Source organism: Mirounga leonina, unplaced genomic scaffold (genome assembly GCF_011800145.1).
Source record: "Mirounga leonina isolate KUSES-001 unplaced genomic scaffold, KU_Mleo_1.0 Mir_151, whole genome shotgun sequence".
NCBI classification, from domain to species: Eukaryota; Metazoa; Chordata; class Mammalia; order Carnivora; family Phocidae; genus Mirounga; species Mirounga leonina.
In genome coordinates, this window is record NW_023270377.1 from 63,867,932 (window position 1) to 63,895,630 (window position 27,699).

The following is a 27,699-nucleotide window of genomic DNA, read 5'->3' on the forward strand; positions in this document are numbered from 1 at the left end:
ATGAGGGAACTGAAGATGTATATGTCTAACATGACTCAACAGGATTCAGGAGATGTGGGGAGTCTGGATGAATCTGTTACAAAAATTTACAAAAGAGAAATCTTAAGACATTTTAACTTTGTAATGAGTCCTCACAGAGTCAAAAGCTAGTGGTGGTTACTGGGAATAATGGAGAGAATTCATGCACCGAAGTGCCAGAAGTAAAACAGAGTTTATGGTTCAGGTATTGCAGAGAGAAGCAGAACAAATCAGAGACCTGAGGCTCAGACAAATTCCACTGAACACATGGTTACTATTTCACCTTCGCTTATTTCCATACCTGTGCATTAGGTAGCTTCAAGCCTCAAGATGTGCTTACACTCCTGAAAACCCTAGATGTTACCTAGGTATAGTAAGAAGTTTAAGTTCTTGAATGCCCAGCTCAGAACATGGGAATAAAGAAAAGGAATTCGAAAATCTCTATGAAAGTTTTAGAAGACTCCTTATCTTCCACAATCATAAGACAGATAACCCTGAGCTTGAGGGTTACAAAGGGTTACAAAGTTGCAGTGCCAATTAAATGTAGCACTCCACCAGGCATGGTGTGCAAGACACTGGAACCGAGAATAGTGGGCCATTTTGGTAAAAACAGAGAGGACCAAGAAATTTGAATCCCTAAATTATCCTACACCTTCCTTAATTGTAAAAGCAGCCAATCCTTACCAGCATTACTGTCCATAAAATCTTTCGCTTCAGGCAGTTGCCTCAAGGATGCCTGTTTTGCACAAAGACCAGACCTCACCACTTCTTATTGCTTCTAGTCCCAAACAAGAGATTTTTATCCTACCATGCTCCAAATGGAGAAATAAAAGATCTACTCTGGAAAAAGATAGCCCTGATCCAAAAGAATTGCAGAAACTTGCTAATGTAAATATTAGCAAGGTGAGCATGTCTGGGGAAAGGGAAATATCCAGACCTTCCAGAAATATTAGATGTTGGCTCTGAATTGAAGCTAATCTTTAAAGACCCAAAACCCTGCTACGATTCATGGCCAGAATAAGTGGCATTGGAAGTCAGTTTAAAGATGAAATTGTGGTGTGAGGCATCTCATCTCATGAGACATCTACTAAAGTCATGGCCACATGCTGTGGTTCTTTCTTTGGTTCTAGAATATATACTTAGTAACCGAAAGAATCCCTAGATTTGTTCCTGTGAAGTGAGGGTCACTATGGTAAGTGTGTCACGTGGAAGCCATTATATCACACCTGCACCAAGAGAGTAAATTAAAAGCAATGTCCTATCCCAGGAGATGGGCAGAAATCAAAGCAATTTTCAAATACCTAGAAGACTGCTGATGATTCTTACTGTTTCTCCCATTAATTTACCTTTGTGGTTGATACAAAAGCCAGAGAGACCTTGCAAAATAAATGATTAGATACTATTGCAAACTTAATCAGATCATTTTACCAATCACAACTGTGATGGGAAAACAGAGATTTTAGTGGATAAAACCAATACATCCCAACATACCTATTTTGCTTTATTTTTTTTAAGATTTTATTTATTTATTTGAGAGACAGAACAAGAGAGCATAAGCAGGGGGAGCGGCAGGCAGAGGGAGAGGGAGAAGCAGGCTCCCCGCTGAGAAGGGAGCCCAATGTGGGGCTCGATCCCAGGACCCTGGGATCATGACCTGAGCCAAAGACAGGCACTTAACCAACTGAGCCCTCCAGGTACTCCTATTTTGCTTTCTTTAATTCCTATCAACAGACATAAACATAAAACATCCTGACTGTTTTATCACAGGATATGTTGATTCATCTGCTCCTGGTCATCACATAATCCAGAGGGACCTTGACTGACCTGTTATTCCTCAACTATCAGGCTGGTTCATTTTATTGATGACATTATGCTGATTGGCCCTGGCTACAGGATGGGGCAAACTTTCTAGCTGCCTTAGTAAAACACAGGCATGCAAGAGGATATGGGATGAACCTTGCAAAAGTTAAGGAGCCCAACATATCTGTCCAGTATCTAGAAAAGAAAGGTATGCTGGAATACTCTTTCTAAAGTGAGAGACAATCTACACTATACCCTGTGAGAAAAGAGATACAATATTCGCTTGGATTCTGATTCTTATCTTTATTACCTGCCATGTCCAAAGCACTGGAAATGTCAGTGAAACTTGGCAAGTTATAAGGGAACCCAGAGTAGGGTTTTAGACTAAGGACTCGTCCTCTTCTGCACGGTTCTAGCATTGCTACTGTAACCTGGTAGAGACTGGCCCTGGGCATTAAGTGATTGACTTAAGTTAACTGTCCTTCATGACTGGGTATTATCTGATCAATAAATAATAAGTTGTACATAAGCAACAGCATCCCATGCTTAAATGAAAATATTTGTTAAAGAATGAACAAATGTTACTTTTTAAAAACATTTTTCAAGCATTTCATTTCCCTTTTACATTACCTTATTCTGATTGATACATTCCTTTAATTGAAAAGAAATTAGAAGGAAATCGTTAAGAATATTTAACTTTCTGAAGAATGTAGAGACATCCTCAAATATCAACTCACATGGTACTGAAATAAAGAAATAGTCTAATGGCTCACCAGAGGGCAAAAGGTAATCCAAAAAATAACTGTGGGTTCCTTCAGGTGCCCTTTGCTATTCATTTCCTTCCCTTTAATAACAAATAATTATATATATGGAGTTATATCTGGCAATATTTACCCACTCATTCATTATTCATTTAGATGATAAATAGAGAGCTAGAAATGATAGAGATAGAGAAAGTCTAAATCATAAACGGTGCAATAGATTTTAAATGAGTTCTTATGACATTGGATGTATAAGTTGATAAAGGAAATGCTTATAATTCCACTGATTCAGTGTCTTCATTTCTAAATAGGAGTAGCTTAATAATTCTAAAGGAAGACAAAAATATTAATGTGAGTTACTCATAAGCTTAATGAATTTTGTCCAAACCAAACAAGAATTTTTCTTAAAAATTGAACAAAAGTTTGTATTTACTGTCTTTATGATGATTAATTGGATTAATGAAGCTTAACAAATTTTAACAATATTTAAAACTATTTAATGGAATTCAAATTGATTTAACAATTTAAGTGTTCTGTCAACCATGATGAAAAGATGTTAAATGATCCCAAGTTAATTAGTTTTTGATGCTTAACCAGAATTATCTAGTCTTTTGAGCCTAAAAGCATAATGAGGATTTCAAAAAGTTTAGTTATTCCCAGCTTGGTTTAAGAAGGCTAAAGACACTAAGCCTCATTTAATGAGGCTTAACTAAGTTTAATGAAGCTTGAAAATTTTAATGAAGTTTAAGTTTTAATAAGATATGAGAACTCCCTCTTATTTAAAATTATGAAGATTTTTCTTTATATCTGGAAAGTACCTTAATTCCTAAGGCAATTATGAATACAACGAAAATCTATTGATAAATAAAGATGACCTCTAAAGGATACAATATGCTTTTTGGGCTGCAGAGGAAGGGCAATCAGAAAACTGAAATTGTGAGTATTGCAATAAAATAGCAGATAATAGATTCCTAGAATCTGACGGGGCCTTTTCTTCCATTTTATTTGATGTTCTACCCAAGGCAAGATCCCTCTATATACTATTCCCAAATTGCTGTCATTTAGCTGTAACGTTGAACAATCCCTGTGATAAGGCTACTACTCTAGAAAACATCACATCGGACTTTTAACTGACTATTTATAGATAACTAATTATTTTATATTGAGATGCAAAATGGTATTATGAAGCCAGCTTGGCTTACATTTGAATATTGACACCAACAGTTACCAACTGCATTTATACACATTGCTAGAAATAAAACATAATATTTAAATACGTACATTCTGGACTTACAACTGCCTGAGTTTATACTGCAACACCAATATAAGCAGACTAGCTGTGAAGCCTGAGGGAAGTCATTTAACCTCTCTGAGCCTTGATGATTCAAGAGGATTTATTTCTTCATAGAGTTGTTGTGTGGCAAGGTGTGGGCAATCGGTGAATCTGGATAAAGGATATTTGGGAATTCTCGTACCGTTCTCATATATTCTAAATGTTAGAAATCATTTCAAAATAAAATAAATATAATTAAAATTAAAATACACCTCTGTGAACATCAAATAGTTGAATTGTGTTTTTATTTTGTTTCAGCCTATTCTGTCCATCTCTAGCTATTCACTGGAGTATTTAATCCATTTAAAATTAATATAATTAAATGATTGATTAATATATGTTTTCTATTTTCTCCTCTGTTCTTTGTTCTTTTTATCCTCTTTTTCTCCACTTGGATTAACAGAGTACTTTTTTTTTTTTTTAAGATTTTATTTATTTATTTGTCAGAGAGAAAGAGAGAACACACAAGCAGGAGAAGAACACAAGCAGGGGGAAGCAGCAGGCAGAGGGAGAAGCAGTCTCCCCGCTGAGCAAAGGGCCCGATGTAGGACCCTGGGATCATGACCGGAACCGAAGGCCAACACTTAACTGAATGAGCCAGCCAGGCATCCCTAACTGAGTACTTTCAAAATAATCCTTTTGGCATTTCATTTTATTCCCTCTGTCATTTTTATGAATACTTCTGTTTTAATGTTTTAGTGGTTGTTCTAAGGACTAAAATAGTATCCTTAATTTATCACAATCTTTCTTGAATTAATATTACACCAGTTTAGAAAATCAGCAAGGAGACAGTGGCTTTGAATGACACACTGGACCAGATGGATCTCATAGCTATATTTGAAACATTCCATTCTAAAACAGCAGAATACACATTCTTTTCAAGTGCGCATGAAACATTCTCCACAAAAGAAGTCTCAACAAATTCAAATGATTTAAGTCATACCATGCATCTTTTCCAACCACAGTGCTATGCAACTAGAAATCAACCACAAAACAAATAAACAACTGGAAAAAACACAAATACACGAAGGTTAAATAACATGCCACTAAACAATGAATGGGCCAATCAAGAAATCAAAGAGGAAATAAAAAAATACATGTGGACAAATAAAACTGAAAACACAATGGTCCAAAATCTTTGGGATTCAGCGAAAACTGTTCTAAGAGGGAAGTTTATAGCAACACAGGCCTAATTCAAGAAACAAGAAAAACCTCAAATAAACAACTTAACCTTATACCTAAAGAAGCTAGAAAAAGAAGAATAAACAAAATCCAAAACCAGTAGGAGGAAGGAAATAATAAAGATTAGAGCAGAAATAAACAATATAGAAACTAAAAAACAAAAACAAAACAAAACAAAAACCACAATAGAACAGATCAGTGAAACCAGGAGCTGAGCTGCTTCTTAGAAAAGGTCAGCAAAATTGATAGACCTTTAGCAAGACCATAAATAAAAAAAAATTAAAAAGAAACAAAGATAGAAGGAAAGGAAAGGAAAGGAATAAAACAGAAAAAAGAAAGAGAAAAAGAGAGAGGACTCAAATAAAATCAGAAATGAAAGAGGAGAAATAATAACCAACACCACAGAAATACAAAGGATAAGAGAATATTATGAAAAAATGCATGCCAACAAATTAGACAAACTGGAAAGAACAGATAACTGCCTAGAAACATATAACCTCTGAAAACTGAATCAGGAAGAAATAGAAAATTTGAACAGACCAATTACCAGCAATGAATTGTATCAGTTATCAAAAAACTCCCAACAAACAAAAGTCCAGGACCAGACAGCTTCAAAGGTGAATCCTACCAAACATTTGAAGAAGAATTAATACCTATTTTTCTCAAACTATTCCAAAAGATAAAAGTAGGAAAACTTCCAAAGTTATTTGGTGAGGCTAGCATTATCCTGATACCAAAACCAGATAAAGACATTACAAAAAAAGGAAAACTACTGCCAGTATCTCTGATGAACGTAGATGCAAAAATCTTTAACAAAATATTAGCAAACAAAATCCAACAACACATTATAAAAAACCATTTGCCAAAATCAAGTGGGATTTATTCCTAGGTTGCCAGGTTGCTGGGGTGGTTCAATATTTGCAAATCAATCAGTGTGATACATCATCTCAACAAGAGAAAAGATTAAAGTCATTTAATTATTGCAATAAACACAGAAAAGGCATTTGACAAAGAACAACATTCATTCATGATAAAAACCATCAGCAAAGTAGGTTTAAGGAACATACCTCAGCATAATAAAAACTATATATGAAAAACCCACAGCTAACATCATACACAATGGTGATAAACTGAGACTTTTCCCCCTCAGATCAGGAACAATACAAAGATATCCACTCTCACCATTTTTATTCAACATAGTACTGGAAGTCCTAGCAACAGCAATCAGACAAGAAAAAGACACAGAGGGCATCCAAATTGGTAAGGAAGAAGTAAAACATTCACTATTTGCAGATGACATAATATTATATACATAGAAAACCCTAAATAAAAACTCTACCAAAAACCTATTAAACTGATAAATTAATTCCATAAGGTCAAAGGATACAAAATCAGTTGCTTTTCTATACACTAATAATGAATTAGCAGCAAGAGAAATGAAGAAAAAAATCCTACTTACAACTGAACCAAAAATAATAAAATAACTTAACCAAGGAGGTGAAAGACCTGTACTCTGAAAACTATAAAACATGGATGCAAGAAATTGAGGACAACAAAAACAAATGGAAAGATATTCCATGTTCATGAACTGGAAGAAAATATTGTTAAAATGTTCATATTACCCAAAGCAATCTACAGATTTAATGCAATCTCTATCAAAATACCAGTAACATTTTTCATAGAACTAGAACAAAAATCCTAAAATTTGTTTATGGAGCCACAAAGGACCCTGAATAACCAAAGAAATCTTGAAAAAGAAGAACAAAACTAGAGGTATCACAATCCCAGATTTCAAGATATACCACAAAGCTGTAGTAATCAAAACAGTATGGGACTGGCACAAAAATAGACACCTAGATCAATGGAACAGAATAAAGAGCCCAGAAATAAACCCACACTTATATGGTCAATTAATCTTTGACAAAGAGGCAAGAATATTCAATGGAAAAAAGACAGTCTCTTCAAAAAGTGGTGTTGGGGAAGAAAACTGGATAGCTACATGCAAAAGAAAAACTGGACAATTTTCCTACACCATACACAAAAATAAACTCAAAATGGATTAAAGACCTAAATGGAAGACTCAAAACCATAAAAATCCTAGAAGAGAGCATAGGCCATAATTTTGCTGACATCAGCCATAAAAACATTTTTCTAGATATGTCTCCTGAAGCAAGGGAAACAAAACAAAAATAAACAATTGGAACTACATCAAAATAAAAAGCTTCTGCACAGCAAAGGAAACAACGAACAAAACTAAAAGACAGCCTACTGAATGAGAGAAGATATTTGCAAATGACGTATCTGATAAAGGGTTAGTATCCAAAATGTATAAAGAACTTACACAACTCAATGCACAAAAAAACCAAATAATCCAATTTAAAAATGGGCAGAAGACATGAATAGACATTTCTCCAAAGAAGACATATAGATGGCTAGCAGACACAGGAAAAGATGTTCAACACCCTAATCATCAGGGAAATGCAAATCAAAACCACAATGATATATCACCTCACACCTATCAGAATGGCTAAAATCAAAAACACAAGAAACAAATGTTCCCAGGATTTGGAGAAAAAGGAACCCTTGTGCACTGTTGGTGGGAAGGCAAACTGGTGCAGCCACTATGGAAAACAGTGGAAGTTCCTCAAAAAATTAAAAATAGAATTATTATATGATCCAATAATTCCACTACTGGTTATTTACGCAAAGAATACGAGAACACTAATTTAAAAAGATATATACACGCCTATGTCTACTGCAGTATTATTTACAATAGCCAAATTATGTAAGTGTCTATTGATAGATGAATGGCTAAGGAAGACATGATATATTTAATGGAATATTACTCAGCCATAAGAAAGAACAAAATCTTGCCATTTGCAACAACGTGGATGGAGCTAGAGAGTATTATGCTAAGTGAAATAAGTCAGTCGAAAAAGACAAATAACTTATGATTTCACTCATATGTGGAATTTAAGAAACAAAACAAATGAACACAGGAAAAAGACAAGCCAGAAAACTATAGACTCCTAACTATGGAGAGAAAACATGGTTACCAGAGGGGAGGTGAGTAGGGGGATAGGTGAAATAGGTGATGGGGATTAAAAGTACATTTACCATGATGAGCACTGAGTAATACATAGAATTGTTATATCACTATATTGTACACCCAAAACTAGTATAACACTGTATGTTAACTACACTGGAATTAAAATAAAAAAAAATATTCCAGTTTAGGTATAATATAAGATGGTTACAAAAGTAATGTTCCATGATACTCTATTGCTATCTTTTTATGCTATTGTTATGATGTCATTTATCACTACTTGTGATAAAACCCCACAACAAATGTTACTATTTGTTCTTTAAAGACACAATTTGTATTTTAAAGAAATTAAGAAAGAAAAAGTGTTTTAAAAGTACTTACTTATCATTTATAATGCTCTTCAGTGCTTCCTGTAGATTTACCTTTCCAACTTCTTTCTTTTTTTTAGACTGAAGAATTGCCTTTAGTTTCTTTCTTTCTTTTAAGATTGTATTGATTTATTTGAGAGGGAGAGGAAGAGCGTGCACGAGTGGGGGGGTGCAGAGGGAGAGGGAGAAGCAGACTCCCCGCTGAGCAGGGAGCCCGCCCTGGGGCACAGATCCCAAGACTATGGGATCATGGCCTGAGCTAGAACCAGATACTTAACGGACTGAGTCACCCAGATGCCCTGTCTTTAGCATTTCTTGTGATGTAGAACTTTTGGCCACCACAAGTTGTATTGCCTTTGGTTTATCTGGAAAATGTCTTTATTTAGCCTTTACTTTAGAAGGTTACTTTTGCTGCATATAAACCTATATTTATAGTTGCCTTTTTTGTTTGTTTTTTGAAGGAGCTGTGTTTGTTCGTTTGTTTTTTCTAAACGACTTTAAAGATATCATTCCATACCATCTGGCATGCTTTGTTTGTAATAAGAAGTCAGACACCAGATTTAACTTTTTCTGTACATAATATGACTTTTTTCTCTGGATGCTTTTAGAATTTATCATGAATTTCCAGTAGTATTACTCTGATGTACCTTAGTATGATTTTCTTGCATTATCCTGTCTGGAATTTGCTGAATATCTTAAATTTGTGAATTAATGTCTCTCATGAAATTTGGAAACTGTCTAATCACCATTTCTTTGAACATATTCTGTCCTGTTTTGTTGTTTCTCTCCTCGGGGACTCCAATATTAAAGTGCTTGGCACTAGATTGATTTGATTGATTTGTTGTGTTTTGTTTTGTTCTCTTGCTTTTTAGCCCTACCTTCACTGTACTTTTCTCAGCAAAGCTGGTAATGGTGTCGGACTGTGGAGACAATTGTTGGAACAAGCAAACTATTCTCTCATTTTGACTGTATTCAAGACCATAAGCGTTCCTGCGTGCCCCTATTTTAACCAATAGCTTACCTGGCCTCACCCCAGGGGGTCAATTTCTTATATTTTTTTGCCAGAGTTCCTCCTACTCCTGCCTGAACCAGACCAAACAGTTGGGTCACTACTCACATATGAATTGGTTCTCTTTCTGGGAATTGGTTCATCAGGACTTTCCTGCATCCACTGTTCTTCAGTAATCTCATAGATGAGTATGATTTTCTATTTTCCCTAGGTTTCCTTTTGTGTTACTCCAGGAGTGAAGGATGAGCATGTCTTTTCACATCCTAACTGGAAGTGAAATCCCCTGTCACCTGGCTCTAATGAAGTTGTAATCCATGGGATTTTTCTTTTGTTATCTTTGTTCTATTTGATTCTTTGCTGCTGCTATAATGGAGCTTATGGAAATTCTTTATGTAACTTTTAGGTCATACTATCTTGGTTCCTATTAAACTTGCATTTAAGGGCGCCTGGGTGGCTCAGTCGATAGGCCTCTGCCTTCGGCTCAGGTCATGAACTTAGAGTCCTGGGATAGAGCCCCATGTTGGGCTCCCTGCTCAGCGGGAAGCCTGCTTCTCCCTCTCCAGCTCCCCTTGCTTGTGTTCCCTCTCTCACTGTCTCTCTCTGTCAAATAAATAGATAAGATCTAAAACAAAACAAAACAAAACAGAACTTGCACTTAACCACTCTTGTTTTGATAAAGTTAGTCTACAGCAACAGAGACCAAGAAACCATGTTTTGGTTTACAGTTACAGTGATATTAACCAAGTTAAAAATTTTTTTTTTAAAAAGGAAATACATCTTTCAGAGAAATGTTCTTAATAAAGTCAGAGATTAATTTTTCTTTTAAATAACTTAAAATTAATTTTAATAATTTATTCAGAGGCACTGCCAAGGACTGAACTCTTGATCTTCAGTTTACTTTTTACTTTTTTTATTTTTTTAAATTTTTTTTGACTAAACATTTGCATTTATTATTCTTTCTCACATAAACACTTTCCACCCCATTTTATCCATCCTGAGTATTCCTATGAGATGTCAGTTGATCTTTGAAATATAGGAAGAGATTGCCTTGAATTCTCCTGCACCTCAAAGTATGCCCTTTAAAAGTCTAAAACTTCCCTAACATTTTTTTAAATTTTACTATGTTATGTTAATCACCATACATTACATCATTAGTTTTTGATGTAGTGTTCCATGATTCATTGTTTGCGTATAACACCCAGTGCTCCCTACAGAACGTGCCCTCTTTAATACCCATCACCAGGCTAACCCATCCCCCCACTCCCCTCCCCTCTAGAACCCTCAGTTTGTTTCTCAGAGTCCATAGTCTCTCATGGATCGTCTCCCCCTCCGATTTCCCCCCCTTCATTTTTCCCTTCCTATTGTCTTCTTTTTTTTTTTTAACATGTAATGTATTATTTGTTTCAGAGGTACAGGTCTGTGATTCAACAGTCTTACACAATTCACAGCGCTCACCATAGCACATACCCTCCCCAATGTCTATCACCCAGCTACCCCATCCCTCCCACCCCTCAGGAGTGATTGACTACTTTTTACTTTTTTTAAAAACAATGTCAACATCTATGAATATTCCATCTTCTAGTATATTGTCCAATGTCTATTATATCTAAGAGATTACCAACAGCAGTGTTACATTCCTGCCTTTAATATCTGATATTTCTCAGTGTTCCCCAATGTTGTTACCCTAATAATATGTACACATTTCCTACTAAGGAAGCAAATAGCCAAAAAACCCAAAAAAATAAAAGTAGTAATTTTGTGTTCTGTCTCTCTCTTTCTCTCCTTCTTATTTTTACATTGTTTATTCCAAATAGGAATTCTTTCTTGTTCTTGTGAAAATACCCTTAAAAGCATTCATTAACAGTGGGGGAATTCGGAGGGGGAGACAAACCATGAGAGACTATGGACTCTGAGAAACAAACTTAGGGTTTTAGAGGGGAGGGTGGTGGGGGGGATGGGTTAGCCCTGTGATGGGTATTAAGGAGGGCACATATTGAATGGAGCACTGGGTATTATACGCAAACAATGAATCATGGAACACTACATCAAAAACTAATGATGTAATGAATGGTGACTAACATAATAAAATAAAATTTTAAAAAAAGCATTCATTGGGCGCCTGGGTGGCTCAGTCGTTAAGCGTCGGCCTTCGGCTCAGGTCATGCTCTCAGGGTCCTGGGATCGAGCCCCGCATCGGGCTCCCTGCTCAGAGGGAAGCCTGCTTCTCCCTCTCCCACTCCCCCTGCTTGTGTTCCCTCTCTTGCTGTGTCTCTCTCTGTCAAATAAATAAAATATATATTAAAAAAAAAAAGATTGTTAGAAAAAAAGCATTCATTAACATCTTCTTTAAGATTTATAGCTTTTAACTCTATTCTTGTGGGATATTTTTATTATGGTTATGTAAGACTTCTTACACATCATTTATAAATTCATATTTAAAAGTCTGAGCATATCAAAAAGCCCTGCTTGTAACCACAGTTTTCCTTTTCTTAGTTTAAATCTTTTGGATTTGACACACCTAAATCTTATGTTATTTTTTTCTAAATTATATTTTTAAATAAATTTATCTTTAAACAAATTTTATTTTTAAGTGAATTAAATTTAAAATTTGTTAAATTTTATATTTAAAATGTATTATTGATTTGAATTATATTAACATTTGAAAATGACCATATGATCTTATCAACCCCATTACATTTAATCAAGTTATCGATCATATTAAATTCGATCTATTCAAAGTTATAGGTTCTCCCACCAATTCATTGTCTTTTCTAGGATCAAATAATTCCTGAATCATAGGCCGAGGTTCTGAAAATCAAATCCTATTCTTTGGCTACTTAACTTATGTATTTATTTAATCTTCTAGAAGTCTCATCTCCATAAAATACTGCACGACTCATAAAATACTGCACGACTCAAGATGAAAATATCATTAATTGTATCATTTTTGTCCTTGATTATTATCTATGAAAATGTAAATGATGGTAATTAGCACCAATTTGCAACAGCTCTTTATTAAGCACAATTTCCCTTAGGCAACTGTAGTAGTTCACTCAGACTTTGGCCAACTATACTAAAAATATTTCATTCACCTCTACTTTTTTGCTCCTAGTCACAGTTCCCAAAATAATTGTTATCAAACCATAAGGAAGTTTTGCTTTCTGTTGACAGTTTCAAGGAGAGTAACAAGAGATGATAGATTTAGAACAAAGAATAATTTAGAACAGATATCATATGAGAAACACAACCAGAAAAATCTACCAAACAACCATCTGACCATTTGATCTGCTGAAAGATCAGAGGCCCCAACCAGCACCCAAATATGTGCCTAACATCTTCATCTTAACAGCCTGAGCAGAATTATATTTCAAATAATTAATGCTATTTTCTCCATAATTTCTTACTCTTGTGCTCTGTATATAGTCTTAGGAACCTTGTCAGCCATGGAAGACTGGCAGATAAAGTAGGTGCTTGCAGAATTAATTTTTCCATTTCAAAATTAAGGATAAAACCCGAGCTAGAGGTAGGCAGGAGGGATTAGGATGGGATCACTGTCCTGTGTTATCTGGTTTCCAATAATTGAAATATATATAGAGAGAAAGTTGTTTTGTTTTCTTGTGAAAGTGTAGATCGTGTTACTCCACTCCATCTTAGTTGGAAGCTGTAGTCCCCTGTGAATTTTTTATTTGGAAACCACCCCATATTTATAGTGCATAATCACTTAAAAAGTACAAAAAAGAAGTAGCTATTGAATAATTTATATTTAAAATCTCAGACTGGTGAGACTTTTTACAAAGGAACCAGGCTTGATGTTTTATAAATGTAATAGTTTTCACACTGTGTTATAATCATTTCAAATTAATAGTCTCTAAGTAAGGTAGCAGTCCATCAGTAAAAAGGCCGTTTTCTGGATGGCCTTTGCTACTTTCGGTTGTTTCAGCTTTCAGCAGGAAGTCTTTATATTTTCAAGTGGAATACATTCCAGTGATGCTTTAAAAATAACAATATAGCACCTGTTAAAGTGTGGTCAAAAAGCTTTACCTTAAATCTGAAAAATAACTTAAAAACTCCTTTGCATTCCCCTTTGCACACATCATTTTAAGTTTTTTGTTGTTGTTGTTGTTGTTTTAAAGATTTTTATTTATTTGACAGAGAGAGACATAGCTGGAGAAGGAACACAAGCAGGGGGAATGGGAGAGGGAGAAGCTGGCTTCCCGCCGAGCAAGGAGCCCAATGCAGGGCTCGATCCCAGGACCCTGGGACCATGACCTGAGCCAAAGCCCGACGCTTAACGACTGAGCCACCCAGGAGACCCTCATTTTAAGTTTTAACTCTTGTGAATTACGCCTAAGATTTTGAGTATGGGATAATGGCAAATTTATATATTTTTAATGAAATATACAAAGTCACATATATACCAACATAACTGTTGTTAAATTCAGGCTTCTATAAAGCTAACTTAGAAGTCCACACCATATATAGTCAGCAATGATATTGAGTGTTACAGTTATGAATGGATAGGGCGATCATTTTGTCTTGTGATGGGAGTTTAATTCGATTGCCCATCAGAGCCGCAGCTCAGACTTTATTAGTGAAGTATTTTTTTAAATAGTAGGAACACACGTATTCATATTTGTGAAAAGATAGAACAATGCTTATACTGTATTTTTAATTTGTAGGCATACTTCTCAAGCAGAAATTATCTATCCTTAATGGAGATAAACACAGATAAGTACATTATGTTTGTTTACAACCAGATTACATATTAATCAATTAATTTATATTCTAAAATCTCAGCTCTCGGTCTCATTCAATTTGTTGTACAATGAAGTTCTTGAATCTCTCTCCTATGCCTCTTTTTTTCAAGGTAATAAATCTCAAAGGTAAATCAAATTAAGTTCTCTAAGCTTTTTAATACCCTATTTGCAAACTGTTATCTTGTGTTATTGTGTACAGATAATATACTAGAAATAAAAGGAAAAATATGAACAGGGAATACCAATAAAATTAATTTTCCCAGGCCACAGAAACTAAGACCAATAAATCTACAATGAAGGGATTAAAAATGGTCAGCATCCACTGCTCTGTTATTCTCCATCACTTTTTGCCTTTCTGGTCAGTGCTTACACTATTTACACAGGACCATTTCCTCAGGCCCAGACTTCCGTACCACCTTTGAAAACTGCCAAGATGACACGGCCCTCAAAACAGTCCAACACTCTAAACTCCATTGTATAATATACTCAGACTCTCTAGATTTAAAGTAATGTTTCTCCTCTCCCATTTAGCATATAAATGCATAAAAGTAAAAAAAAAAATTGATTTGTCTACTATGTCTTAGGTTCAGATAGCATAGGTAAAGTCAAATTCAATTTACTTCAATTTTTATACATTTTGTGTTTTGTCCTATTGTTAAAATATCTTTGTAACTATGACATGAAAAATACAACATTTAAGCAAATTTTATGCTATGGATAATTCATATACAAGTTTTTCTGAAATATAAGAGAACAGATAATGAATTTAAGAATAGCATCGTCTTAGCATGAAAGAGTTAATTGCCAATGCTTGATTTCAGTTGCATTGGAAGATCCTGCTATTAAAGAGAAAAAGAAAACTTTTTAACCATGGGCTGATTCTTGATATTTCCACACTGAATGCCAGTCATATGGCTTAAACACCTGACCCTGCTTAAATGAATGTGTTCTTGAGAGGAGTAAGAAATTCAACTTCTATCATATATTTATGCCTTATTATATATGGTTTATAAATCCTTGACTAGAAGAGTGGGAGTTCAGAATGTGAGAGAATTGAATAACTAAAAATTAGAAGAATATGGAAAGAATATGAAATGCAAGCACTCAGGGTGTTCAATGCCACTAATGTATACAATTGCTGATTCTGTATTTTTGCACTCTGTGCTTCTTACTAATATCCCATATTAAAAAGGATACTTGAGGAGAGGGGGGTGGGGGGATGGGTTAGCCTGGTGATGGGTATTAAAGAGGGCATGTTCTGCATGGAGCACTGGGTATTATATGCAAACAATGAATCATGGAACACTACATCAAAAACTAATGATGTAATATATGGTGATTAACATAACATAATAATAAAAAAATAAATTAAAAAAAATACTTAAATACAAGTAACCCCCACACCTCAAAAGTGTTTACAATATTTTTGGTGTTCTATATTTTACTTTGTCCTTTTCATGATTTATAAATTGCTATCATTTCAGTGGAATGTTTAAAGCAATAAAAATATTTTTATTTTTAGTAAAAAATAACCTAAAGCAAAGAAGGAAGCTCTAACCCCCATGCCAAAATTTGCACAGGGTGAGCAAAGGCACTTCAAGTATCAAACCTAATTTCTTTTATTTTCAAAAGAAAATTTAGAAAACATGGATTCAGTGGTTTGCCAATTATAGTCAGAGGCAAATCTAAGATTAGGACAGAAATTTCCTAATTGCTCAGTCTCAGTAATTAGTGTACGTGGTATCATAAAAATCCTTCCATTCACTTCCCTCTAACGTTGCCTCCCATCTATTCATATCTTTGTCCTATGTTCTACATGTGCTCTCAGTGGAAATGTCAACAAAGTATTACTAACGTATGTAATCATAATTGAGGTTGTCAAATAACTCCTTAGGATTATTTGACAACCTTAGGAATTATTCTCCTAAATAATACTTGTATTTTTAATGACATTTGTTAGTCAAATATCTAAGCAGAGACAAAACATTGCAGTGAGAGGAGAGACTGGTATTTAGGAACTTACCCTATGGCTTCCATTGTCTACCAAACCATTCACTCACACTACTGTTAACAGGTATTTACTGAACATGTCCAAGTTAAGCTTCTAATCACAGACTTATCCCAAGATGCTTCACACCGGCACTAGGAGAAGGAGGGGGGTGGGTTTGATGGAATCTGTAGATACAGTGAGAATAAGAATAAATATAGCTTTTGCTTAAAGTTTGTTAAACCTTGATCTAATAACAAATATAAAGCAGATTTTGAGCAATACGGGAGAACTATTAGATATCCCTAATATAATCCCAGAATTTTTATGGGAAGCTGCAAGGAGAAAGGGACAAAATCTGGGCCAGGTAATCAAGGCATAAAAAATTGTATGTCACTATTGATATATAATAATGTAGACAGACATGAAACTACTGGAAAAAGTTTAGGGAGAACTTAGGTCATCAAGACAAAATAAAGGGAATCATGGATGCCAAGTTCGAGCACACAAATGAGGGAGAGCCTTCAAATGTTATCTAGAGTATAAGGTCATAAGAAGAAAACCATACAACGTCATAGGCAAGAATAAACTGGGACTATGGAATGAAAAATAGGTACATGAAAGCCAGGAACATTGCCTTAGATCTGTCACAAACAGGAGTCCCAAGTGGGGTCATGTTCAAAGGGAACCCTTTCCATGCACAAGGCGTGAAGTAGGTAATTGTCTACCAAGCTTGATGTCAGATGCATGGGAAGGCCCTACTATATAAAACAAACAAACAAACAAAAACCTCCTTTATCCATTGACTGGGTTTTGATTTAATATTTAACACCTCAAGCATTTGGCCTAAGGTTTTGATACTCCAAAGAAAAGAAATCTGTTGTCAATTCTTTTCACCTCAGCAAGGCAACATCAGGATTTATGGTGAAATCTCCAGTCTTCATAAACCTGAAACCTATAGGATTAGTAATCAAACTGTGGTTTACACACTGGTAGTTTCAACATAACTTTCTTCATATTTTTTTGGTACTGTATACATGCTCCTATCATTCTGAAAGTAACAGTGAACTAATAATTATGTGTACTCATGTTTTACTCATCTAATAGTCTCATTTAAAATCCATAGAGGAAGGCATTGTAACTTTTATTAATTCTTTTTTTTTTTTTTTTTAGATTTTATTTGAGAGAGAGAATGAGAGAGAGAGCACATGCGGGGGGAGGGTCAGAGGGAGAAGCAGACCCCCCACCGAGCAGGGAGCCCGATGCGGGACTCGATCCAGGGACTCCAGGATCATGACCTGAGCCGAAGGCAGTCGCTTAATTCTTTATCCTCGAAACTTAGTATGGAATCTAATATATGGTAGACATTTAGTATTAGTTGATCTGAAACTTTACTACAGGTAATTTTGTTCAAAAAAAGAAGTAATTTTCAGCATGTAAATCATATATTAATTCTCCTGATTGGCACACAGTCTGAAATGGTTTTTTTTTTCTTTTAATTTAGGTAAGTTCCCCTCTCTGAATTGGCTGCCATGTTTTAAATTTCACCATCCTCACTACAGAATTAGTTAATGTTAAGAATCCAAATTATGTTTCTACTTCTGTCCAACTTATCCTTTGTCCTTGAATGTCACTTCTTTTTTCCTAGATCTAAATTCCAGATAATACTATTGATTCTTTTGTGTGTAATGTAGAGTGATGTCCTTTATCCACTTTCAGTAGGACATGCTGTTTGAAATGCTTTCTCCTAGTAAAGTAATATTTTCTGATGCAATATTGAATGAGCTACCATAAATCCTTCCTCAAATATTGTTGTATAAACATATATATATTTAAAAATACATACACACAGGCTCTCACCTGTTCATCTTTCAAACCAATAGTTTCTATTTGGCTGTGGTTCTAGGAACAATTTGTATCTCTGGAGTAGAGTGAAGCCAAATGTTTTGTCTTTGTTCATTCAGTAAGATGACTGAAGCAAGTGAGTTCACAAAAAAATATAATTTATAAAGGTGTCTAAAGAAGGTTTTGAACGGGACGCCTGGGTGGCTCAGTTGGTTGGGTGGCTGCCTTTGGCTTAGGTCATGATCCCAGAGTCCTGGGATCAGTCCTGCATCAGGCTCCTCACTCAGCAGGGAGTCCGTTTCTCCCTCTGCCTGCCATTTCCCCTCCTTGTGCTCTTTCTCTCTGACAAATAAATAAAATAAAATCTTAAAAAAAAAAAAAAAGAAGGTTTTGAACAATTATAACATTTTATCAAGACACCAAAACTCTTTGCCAGGGAGTTCTTAGATTCATGTAATAGTTTATTCAACACTCATAAATATTTCTCTTTTGTCACTGCATTATAATAAGATATTTTGATGTGAGAAAATTTAGATGAAGTCAGATATGGCATGGTTGATCTTATTTCAATCAGCCTATGCTCTGGCTTTTTTTAAAACTCCCTTTTCTCTGAATAATACACTTCCCCTTCTTTGGAATATTTATTAGTAGTTAGAAACTAACTCATTTCTGCCTGTACAGACCACATCCTTAGATCCTTGGATGCTCTCAGTTTCTTCTGAATAAGTAGCCTACTCCATGACCTTGCCACCTGCCACAGCCAAATGAAGTAGGTGGACAGTCAACTAAAACAGGGTCAATGGGAATTTGTCTCCAAGGACTGCAGAGTTGTTACCCAGAGAGATTAGAGGTGCAGTCCCTGCATTGAAAGAGTCTAATGTGGCCGTCACTGGACTGACATGAGCAACTGGAACAAAGAAATTTGATGTGCCAGGAGAAAGATGAAAGAAGCTGACCCACAAGGAGAAGTAGAGATGAGAGAAAATATGAACCCAGAAAGAGAGACAGAGAGCAAGAAACTGAGATAATAGTTTTCTTAATGTCTGATTATCTTATATCCTGGTTCTTATTCCCATGACTAAATCCTATCTGACCTTTACTAGAAATTAGGAAAATTTTCTAAGTATAAATGTTCTTCCTCACCAGCATAGAATTCAAGCTCATGTTTGCACTTCCAAACTAAGACTATACAGGTCTCATAGTAAGTAGTCAAAAAAAAAAGGCGGGGGGGGGGGATATTGACTAAAATACAAAGGCCATTTGTTTAGATACTTTTGTTCCAAGAAATCAAATAGATAATCTTTAACTCTCATATCTGATATAATCATCACTGAGAGAGTCCCTGATATAGGAAAAGCATTGGGTCAATGATTTTACATTATCTCATTTTATCCTCCAATAAACCTAGGAGTTATGTGTTATTTCCAGTATTTCACAGATGATGAAACTGAGACTTCAACTTTCCTAAGGTCACAGAGGCACTAAGTGGTGAAGACAGAATACAAATTCAGGTCTCTGACTCTGATCCCGTGTTCTTTTTATATATAATTCATGTGAACTTGGTCAGTTTTGTTTCTATGTATCTAGTTTATGATTAGATTATTCTTTAAGTATAATTTCAGATTAAAACACTAAGCTAAAGACTACTAAAATGGCTTAGAAGGTTTGTAATTATATTATTTGTTACTTATTGCTTGTCAAATTAAGTGAAAGAATTTGAAAATTAAGGGACATGAAATCAGAGATAGCTAATGGCTAAAGACCGAAAGAGGACTAAATCAGCCAAATGCAATTTAATCTAATATAGGAATTTATTTTGATTGTGCCTTTTAGGGAGTAAAATGGTATCTTTTTACTATCTTTAATTCCAACAGTACTACCTTTTATGAAGATAAAGTTGGCAACTTTTTTGTTGAAAAAGTATGTACTTTGTATTCTCTAAACATGTTAGACACGAATGAATAAATAAATACCCTTATGACAAATATCTGAAAAAGATGATTCATAGAAATGAATATTTTAACAGCATTGTTATAAAAACTCACATAACAAGTAGCTACTACACATTTGAGAAGATATTTCTTATTAATTTAAAATAGATTTCTCTCTCTGTGACCAAAATATTCATGCAAAATTATAAGTACTACATTATTTTTAATGCACTTTCAAAATTTTATATTTTGACAAGGGTTGGTGTGACATTGTACTTTCCAGTGAAAAGATTATCCCAAATTAATGACTCAGATAAAGCATATGCAACCCCAAGTTTTATTTTTACAAAATAAATCCATGAAAATAAGTTTGACTAAGCTACTAAAAATAAGTCTCTCTTTATAAGCAATACCATTTGCAAATACCCTTTTGCTAGTATGTCATCAAAAGACAAAAAAGTGACTTAACTCTTCTAAAAGTTATATCATTTTAAACTTTAAAAATCTTGACCAGCAACTAGCAGATTAAAAATAATTTGTACAAATTTAGGAAAATAATTTTTGAAACATCACTCTCATGAAAGATTTTAGAATGGAGACTAAAATATAGCTATACATTTAAGACTTTGAGGAAAGAATTTCTTTCAGATGATGAAAAGAATCTCTTCAGTGTTACTTTAAGCTTTACGTGATTTTGTTTTGTTTTGTTTTAATGAAAAAGAAGACTGAGACACCAGACACAGTTCACTGAGACAGTTCCATACATTAAGCAAAAATATCAATTATAGAGAAAGTCTGGAAAAGGAGAATTTTTAAAGTAAAGCAATCCTTAAAAATAAGATAAATGTCTATGGAACCAGCGATGAAATATCAGATGTGAAAAACAGAAAGCAGGGTTGAAACTTCAGGTGTTTGGGCTTTGTGTCCAGCAACAGGCACAATAGATGGGGGAAACAGAGATTTAAAATGCCTCAGTGAGGTAGACACTGAATCTGGGTTCAGTGTGGATCCAGGCCTATGAATGGGGAGCAAAGAAAAGCTATAATTTTCCCAAGCAAATGACTTATATAAAGAGGCATACCTAAGAATATGAGGGAGGGGCGCCTGGGTGGCTCAGGCGTTAAGCGTCTGCCTTCAGCTCCGGTCATGATCCCAGGGTCCTGGGATCAAGCCCCGCATCGGGCTCCCTGCTCAGAGGGAAGCCTGCTTCTCCTTCTCCCCCTTCGCTGCTTGTGTTCCCTCTCTTGCTGTGTCTCTCTCTGTCAAATAAATAAATAAAATCTTAAAAAAAAAAAAAAAAAAGAATATGAGGGAAAAAAACAAACAGAAAAATCTTCCCATTAAGATCAGGTACCAAGCCACTTGCTAGGCCATGACTTAATCTGAGGTTTCCCCACTAACCCCAGAAGATGTAAGTGCTAAGCTGACAATAAAATATCTGGTTATATACACAGGATTATAAACACCAAATTGAGACACCCAAAACCAGACAAGAGGAGCACAGAGAGGGAAGGAAGGGGAGACAAATGCCATCATAGCTGGGCCTACAAACCAAAATTCCAAAACCAATGAGGAAAAGAATGATAAGAGCAATAGATTAAAAAATCAAAATTCACAAGATGGTCACTTCGGATACAATACAAAATAGTGTATCTGAGATGACCTTAAGATAAGTAATTTTGCAGATTCTCAAAAGCACAGGAAAAAGGTAAACATGAAACAAAGATCAGGACAATATGAAAAACAACTAATTCTAAATATCAGGTATTAAAAATGTAATTATTGAAATTAAAAATTTAACAGATTTTTTTTTAGGTTGAAAAGGAACACAGTCAAAGAAAGTATTATTTTCTTTTTTATCTTAAAAAAATGCACAGCAAACATAGATGAGCTAGTAAGATAAAGAGTGAAAACACAAAAAAGAAGTTCAGAAATAGATGTCAAATGACTGATTTAGTGAGAGGATCTAATGTATCTCTAACAGGAATGCATGAGAAAGACACTGAGGAAGTGTTGGAGAAACAATACCAAAGAGGTAAGGCTGAGAATATTCTAGTACAATTGGAAGACATGAATCTTCAGTTGGAAAGCACACTTGGAAGAACAAGCAAGATAAACAAGAATCACTGTGTCAATGCATTGTAGTGACATAATGGTAGTTGTACAGTATTAGATAATATTAACAATAAATAGTACATGAATGAGTAATGAAAGATTTTCACATTTAGAAATATCTGGGAGGGGGGTTCCCTTCTCCCTAGGAGGCCCAATAAATTAAGATGTTCCATATGTTCATTTTTCAAAGTATTAAATAAAACATTCAGAATTCCCAGTAGTAAACATCAAATGTTAAGGGTTTTTTTTTTTCTTCCTTTCTTTCCATTTTATTGTTTTGATTTTCTATTGGAGCTCAGTTTGAAAGAGTTGTTAATTACACTTTTAAATTAAAAAGCACATTGCCATCATATATCACTGCCTGTCCTCTTTCTTCTTATTTTTGCCTTTCTTTCATGATCACTATTCTTATTCCCTTCATCCCATTGCTAATGTGCTTGATTTTGCCCTTAAATATAACCTCATACAAGTTCACAGCTGGAAAGGAATTTTGCTTCTGATGAATCATACCTTGAGTCTCACTCATGTCTGATTTTGATATTTATATGAGACTTTGGACTTTGACTTTAGAATTGATGCTGGAAAGAGTTTAGAATTTAGGGGCTGCTGGGATGGCATGCATGCATTTTGTAAATGAGAATGGCATTAATGTTGTATAGCCAGGAGTGGAATGGTATGGACTGAATTACGTCCCTCCAGAATTCATATGTTGAAGCCCTAACGCCCAATGTGATGGCAACTGGAGATGGAGCCTTGGGGAGATAAACAGATTCCAAAGAAATCATGAAGGTGTGACCCTCCTGTTGGGATTAGTGCATTGTAAGAGGCACCAGAGAGCATGCTTCCTCTCTCCACCATGTAAGAATACAGTGAAAAGCCTTCTGGAAGCCAGGAAGAGAGCCCTTACCAAAAAACTGAATCTTGATCTTGGACTTACCAACCTCCAGAAATGTGAGAAATAAATCTCTGTTAAGGCACCCAGTCTACGGTATTCTATTTTGACAGCCAGAGCTGATTAATAACAAATATTTTTTCCAAGTTTCTTTGTATTTCTTTATTTATAATAATTTTTGTTTTTCATTTTTCTTTCCTGCCCTGCACTTGACAGATCCAATTTCTTTTGATGGTTTTAAATTCATTCATTCTTCAATTTTTTTTTTTTTTTTTTTTTGGTCCAGTCAGTACTCTACCCCTTACTATTTTCTTTTTTTCTTTCCTCTTTCCTTTCTTCCTCCCTTCCTCCCTCCCTCCTTTTTTCTTTCTTTCTTTCTTTCTTTCTTTCTTTCTTTCTTTCTTTCTTTCTTTCTTTTCTTTCTTTCTTTCTTTCTTTCTTTCTTTCTTTCTTTCTTTCTTTCTTTCTTTCTTTTTTTCTTCTTTTTCTCTTTCAATTCAACAATATCTCTGTCTTCCTGAAAGGCATGGTAAATATTTTAATACATTTTATCTTCCTGGGGTCCCTGAGACCTTCCATGGCTTTCTCCCACAGCAAGTTCTTTTCTTCACTAGACTTAAAAAAATGCATTCCAGTCTAAGAAAGAAAAAATAAACCTTAATTTCTTAAAGAAGATATAGGAGAATATACTTACGATCTTAGGATAGGGAAAAATATTCTTAAACCAGATCCTCTCCAAAAAAAATGTAATACTAACTTTTTGCATTGTGCCAAATAGGCAATGAACAGGGGGGTCAAATACCCATTGACTGGTTTCTTTTTCTCACTATTTTGAAATTCAGATTACTAGTTCTGAAAGAATCAAATGCAGTTTTACTCGGAGAGAAATCACGTCTTATTTTGGTAAATTTCTGAACCCTTTTGGCCCTTAAGATTTGCAGACTAATAAGCAAATTTTGAACTCCATCTAAGGTTAATTCATACTCTACGGAGCTCAGACTCCTCGCAGCAGTTAACACCTAAGCAGGGCAGGCAAATAGGCTTGATACTTGCTCCTGTGTTTCCAACCTCCTTCTTTTCCTCAGGGACACACAGGTTTTTGCAGCGCGCAATTTGCATGAATTAAAAATCGCTCTGGGAGCTTCCAGGTTGGTGAACACGTGGAGACGGGGGCAGAGCCGTGCTCCTGGAGAGAGCATGGACCCTCTCCCCCCGTTCTCTTGCCCTGGTACTTTGTATCTCTTCCTCTGCGTGTTCATTCTCAGTCGGCTCAAAAGCTCACCTTTCCACAGAGGTTCCTCTTTCTGAAATGCGCGCAGCCTCCTCGCGTCCAGCTGAGCAGTGAACCCAGAGATGATGGGCCGAGACAGCGGGAGCCCCTGCGGTGCCCAGACCAACCCCCAAGTGGGAGCTACAATTTCCAGCGGCCCCTGCAGAGGGCGCCAGCCCGCGCCGCGCTGTTCCCGCCAGTTCCCGTGGTGGTGATCGAGTCCAGCGCTCTACGCAGGCGGAGACGTTTGACCGCCTGAGCTGCCCCAGCAGCTTCAGCTTTACTACCTGTGCCGGCTGAACGATGGCGGAGTGATAAAAAAAAAAAAAAAAAAAATGGCTTTCACACGGTGAGTTTTCATTCATTCTGCAAGATGACATTTACATTTGCTACCAGTCCTTCAACACCCAAAGTGATCTAGAAAGGAGATGCACGAAGTGCGCGGGATATTCCCACAGACCCAATCAGTGTAATAACAGTGAAGCCCGGAGCTTCCCAGGCTCGGGATAAAGAACTCAGGTTTGACATTGATATCATAGGCTATATGACAGTGTGTTAGATGTTCTGGTTCTGCAGACATGTTCTGAGTCTCAGACCCTCAGGATGATGGCCATTATGCATCATCGACTGAGCATTGAAGGAGGGCTTTGGATTTAAGCATCATCTCTAGATATCTTCTGGAAGGAGGGGTGTTCCTTGTTGGGTCTGTGATAAGTCAGGAAATTGTCCTCCGCAGTACATTCTGGGATACTTGACTGTTAGTCTTGTGAAGGGTGGTGAAGATGTTAAGAGCAAAGTTCACCTAGTCAAAGAATTCACCTTTGGTATAAACATAATTTTAAAGATTTTTTTTTTTTTTAAGATTTTATTTATTTATTTGACAGAGAGAGAGAGATAGCGAGAGCAGGAACACAAGCAGGGGGAGTGGGAGAGGGAGAGGCAGGCTTCCCGCTGAGCAGGGAGCCCGATGTGGGGCTCGATCCCAGGACCCTGGGATCATGATCTGAGCCGAAGGCAGACGCTTAACGACTGAGCCACCCAGGCGCCCAACATAATTTTAAAATACGTCGAAAAATATGCCTTGGTTGATCAATATATTCTTGAAAATAAAGAAAGCTAGGATAAGATTTTAGCCCTTGCCCTTGAGACAATTCATGAGGAACTTCCAACAAATGTTCCAAAAGCATCACAGTTCACTTCAGCATTGTAAGCATTTCAAGACGGTAGCCAGCAGATGTCAGAATAACAAAAAAATGACAAATGTGGACCCAGGCTTGAGTGGGAGATCACGCCCCGACCCTGTTTTCCATGGCTGGATATCAATGTTAGCAAAGAATCCATCTTTTACTGAAGAGTTCTCTTAATATTCACACTAAAATAGGTTGCATTTCTGTGCCTATTGATTTACAGAAAGTAGATCAGTTTGATCCCTTTGCTGTTCTAAACACAGTCCCCATCTGCCACGAAATGGGTAACATTTCCACTAATGAAGAAGAAAAAGAGGAGAATGAAAACTGAATCTGATATCAAACATAGAATCAGAGATTATAAGAAGTCCTTTCTAGCTCCCTAGATGGAAGTTTTCAAACAGTTTCGTGAAAACCTGGGTAAGTCCTGAAAAGGTTAAGTTCTCAAGAAGAATGATTTACAAAAAGACTTCCGAAGATAACAATTACCCCCAAACCAATGTGGATATTTTCAGTCTAAAATCAAATACTTAAAAGCCATTCAATAAATATGGCAGGACCATGTATGCATCTTAATGCTCAAAGCAAAATTTCCTTTTCTTGAGAAATAATTATGTTGAAAATACTCCTGAGAACACCAAAGGAGAGTGTCAAGATTCCTTGAAGGGGCAATAAGGGGAGGAATAAGTGGATTGCAAGTAAATTTATAAAATTAATATGACACAGTGATAATTCTAAGATTTCCAATATGAATACTCAGCTCTACCAATTGCTGTAGATAGAGATAAGTGAGCAGTAATATGCCTGAGATTTTAATCTCACCCTAATGGATACAGCCTCCATATTTCTGCAGTGACTATTCTAGGTGAATGAGAGCTTTGTCCTTAAATCTTTGACCTTAGTTATACCTGAAGTGTGTATTCATTCATTCAGTTACTTCCTAATTTTGCTTACTAATATTTTCATTAGTCAAGCTACACTTTTAAAAATCATTTAAAAAATCATTTTAAACTGGGTATCTATGCCTAAGAAAACTTCAATTCAAAAGATATGAGTTACTATATTACAATATTAGGGCCTAGTAGAGTATCTTTTACAACTAGGAGTTGTAGCTCCTAATTTCTACCCTCAGAAACAATTGGATTAGTCCCCTATAAAGAAACAGCTTAGGAAAAATAGCTGACCTCTCCAACAAAACTGTTGTATTTGTCAAAACACTTGGACTTTCAGGGCGCCTGGGTGGCTTAGTTGTTAAGCGTCTGCCTTCGGCTTAGGTCATGATCCCAGGGTCCTGGGATCGAGCCCCGCATCGGGCTCCCTGCTCGGCGGGAAGCCTGCTTCTCCCTCTCCCACTCCCTCTGCTTGTGTTCCCTCTCTCGCTGTGTCTCTCTGTCAAATAAATAAAATCTTTAAAAAACAAAACAAAACACTTGGACTTCCTATATATCTGATACTTTAATTTTAAAGGTTTTGTTTCTTCCTTGTTTGATTTTGTGCAATAGATTTTGAAGTATCAGATTTCTTTTGCCTGGCTTTACAGCCAATCGAAACATAACAGTTGTTCTGGTTTACATCCTATTTTCTGAGAAACATTAAGAAGCAAGCTATTGGGCTAGTGCTTTCCATGACTTATGAAAAATTTCCTTTCTTTGCATTTCCTTTACAATGTTTTCTCTATAGTTACACAGCCTTTTTTTTTTTTCTTTTATCTTTTGGTTTACATAGAGCAGACTAATGCAGGCAATACACTGAAATGCCTTTGCATTCCTTTCTCTTTGCCAACTTTTTAAAGAAGTATTACAGACTATTGTGCAAAACAAACAAACACAAATGCCACTCTTGATTGTGGTCTATATATGAGGATCGTGAAAATGGCACAGTAAAAAACAACCTAAATCACAGTTGATTTGGGAGAAGTGGGATCAGTGTGCCTTATGAGAAACATTAAGTGAGATTTTAGCTCCATCTTGTGTCCTGTGGTAGGATCATATCTTGGAAATTAAGCCATCATAGTAGACAAGACTCAGATTAGGCAGCTAGCATAAGGCTGGGCACTAACTCAAAGCAGCTCCAGTCAAAGGCATGTTGCTTTGTGTTTCTTAGTTGCTGTTCTGAAAAACAGCAATGCAAGAGAAACATTCTTAGATCTAAGGAATTTGCCTAATACTTACAGAGCCAATCAGTGCAAGTGCTCTTTC

General features: G+C 35.8%; 1 pseudogene; it reads left to right on the top strand.

Moving 5' to 3' along the window:
• LOC118011656 lies at positions 1–25,983 on the top strand (annotated as a pseudogene).
• The last annotated feature ends 1,716 nt before the right edge of the window (positions 25,984–27,699 follow it).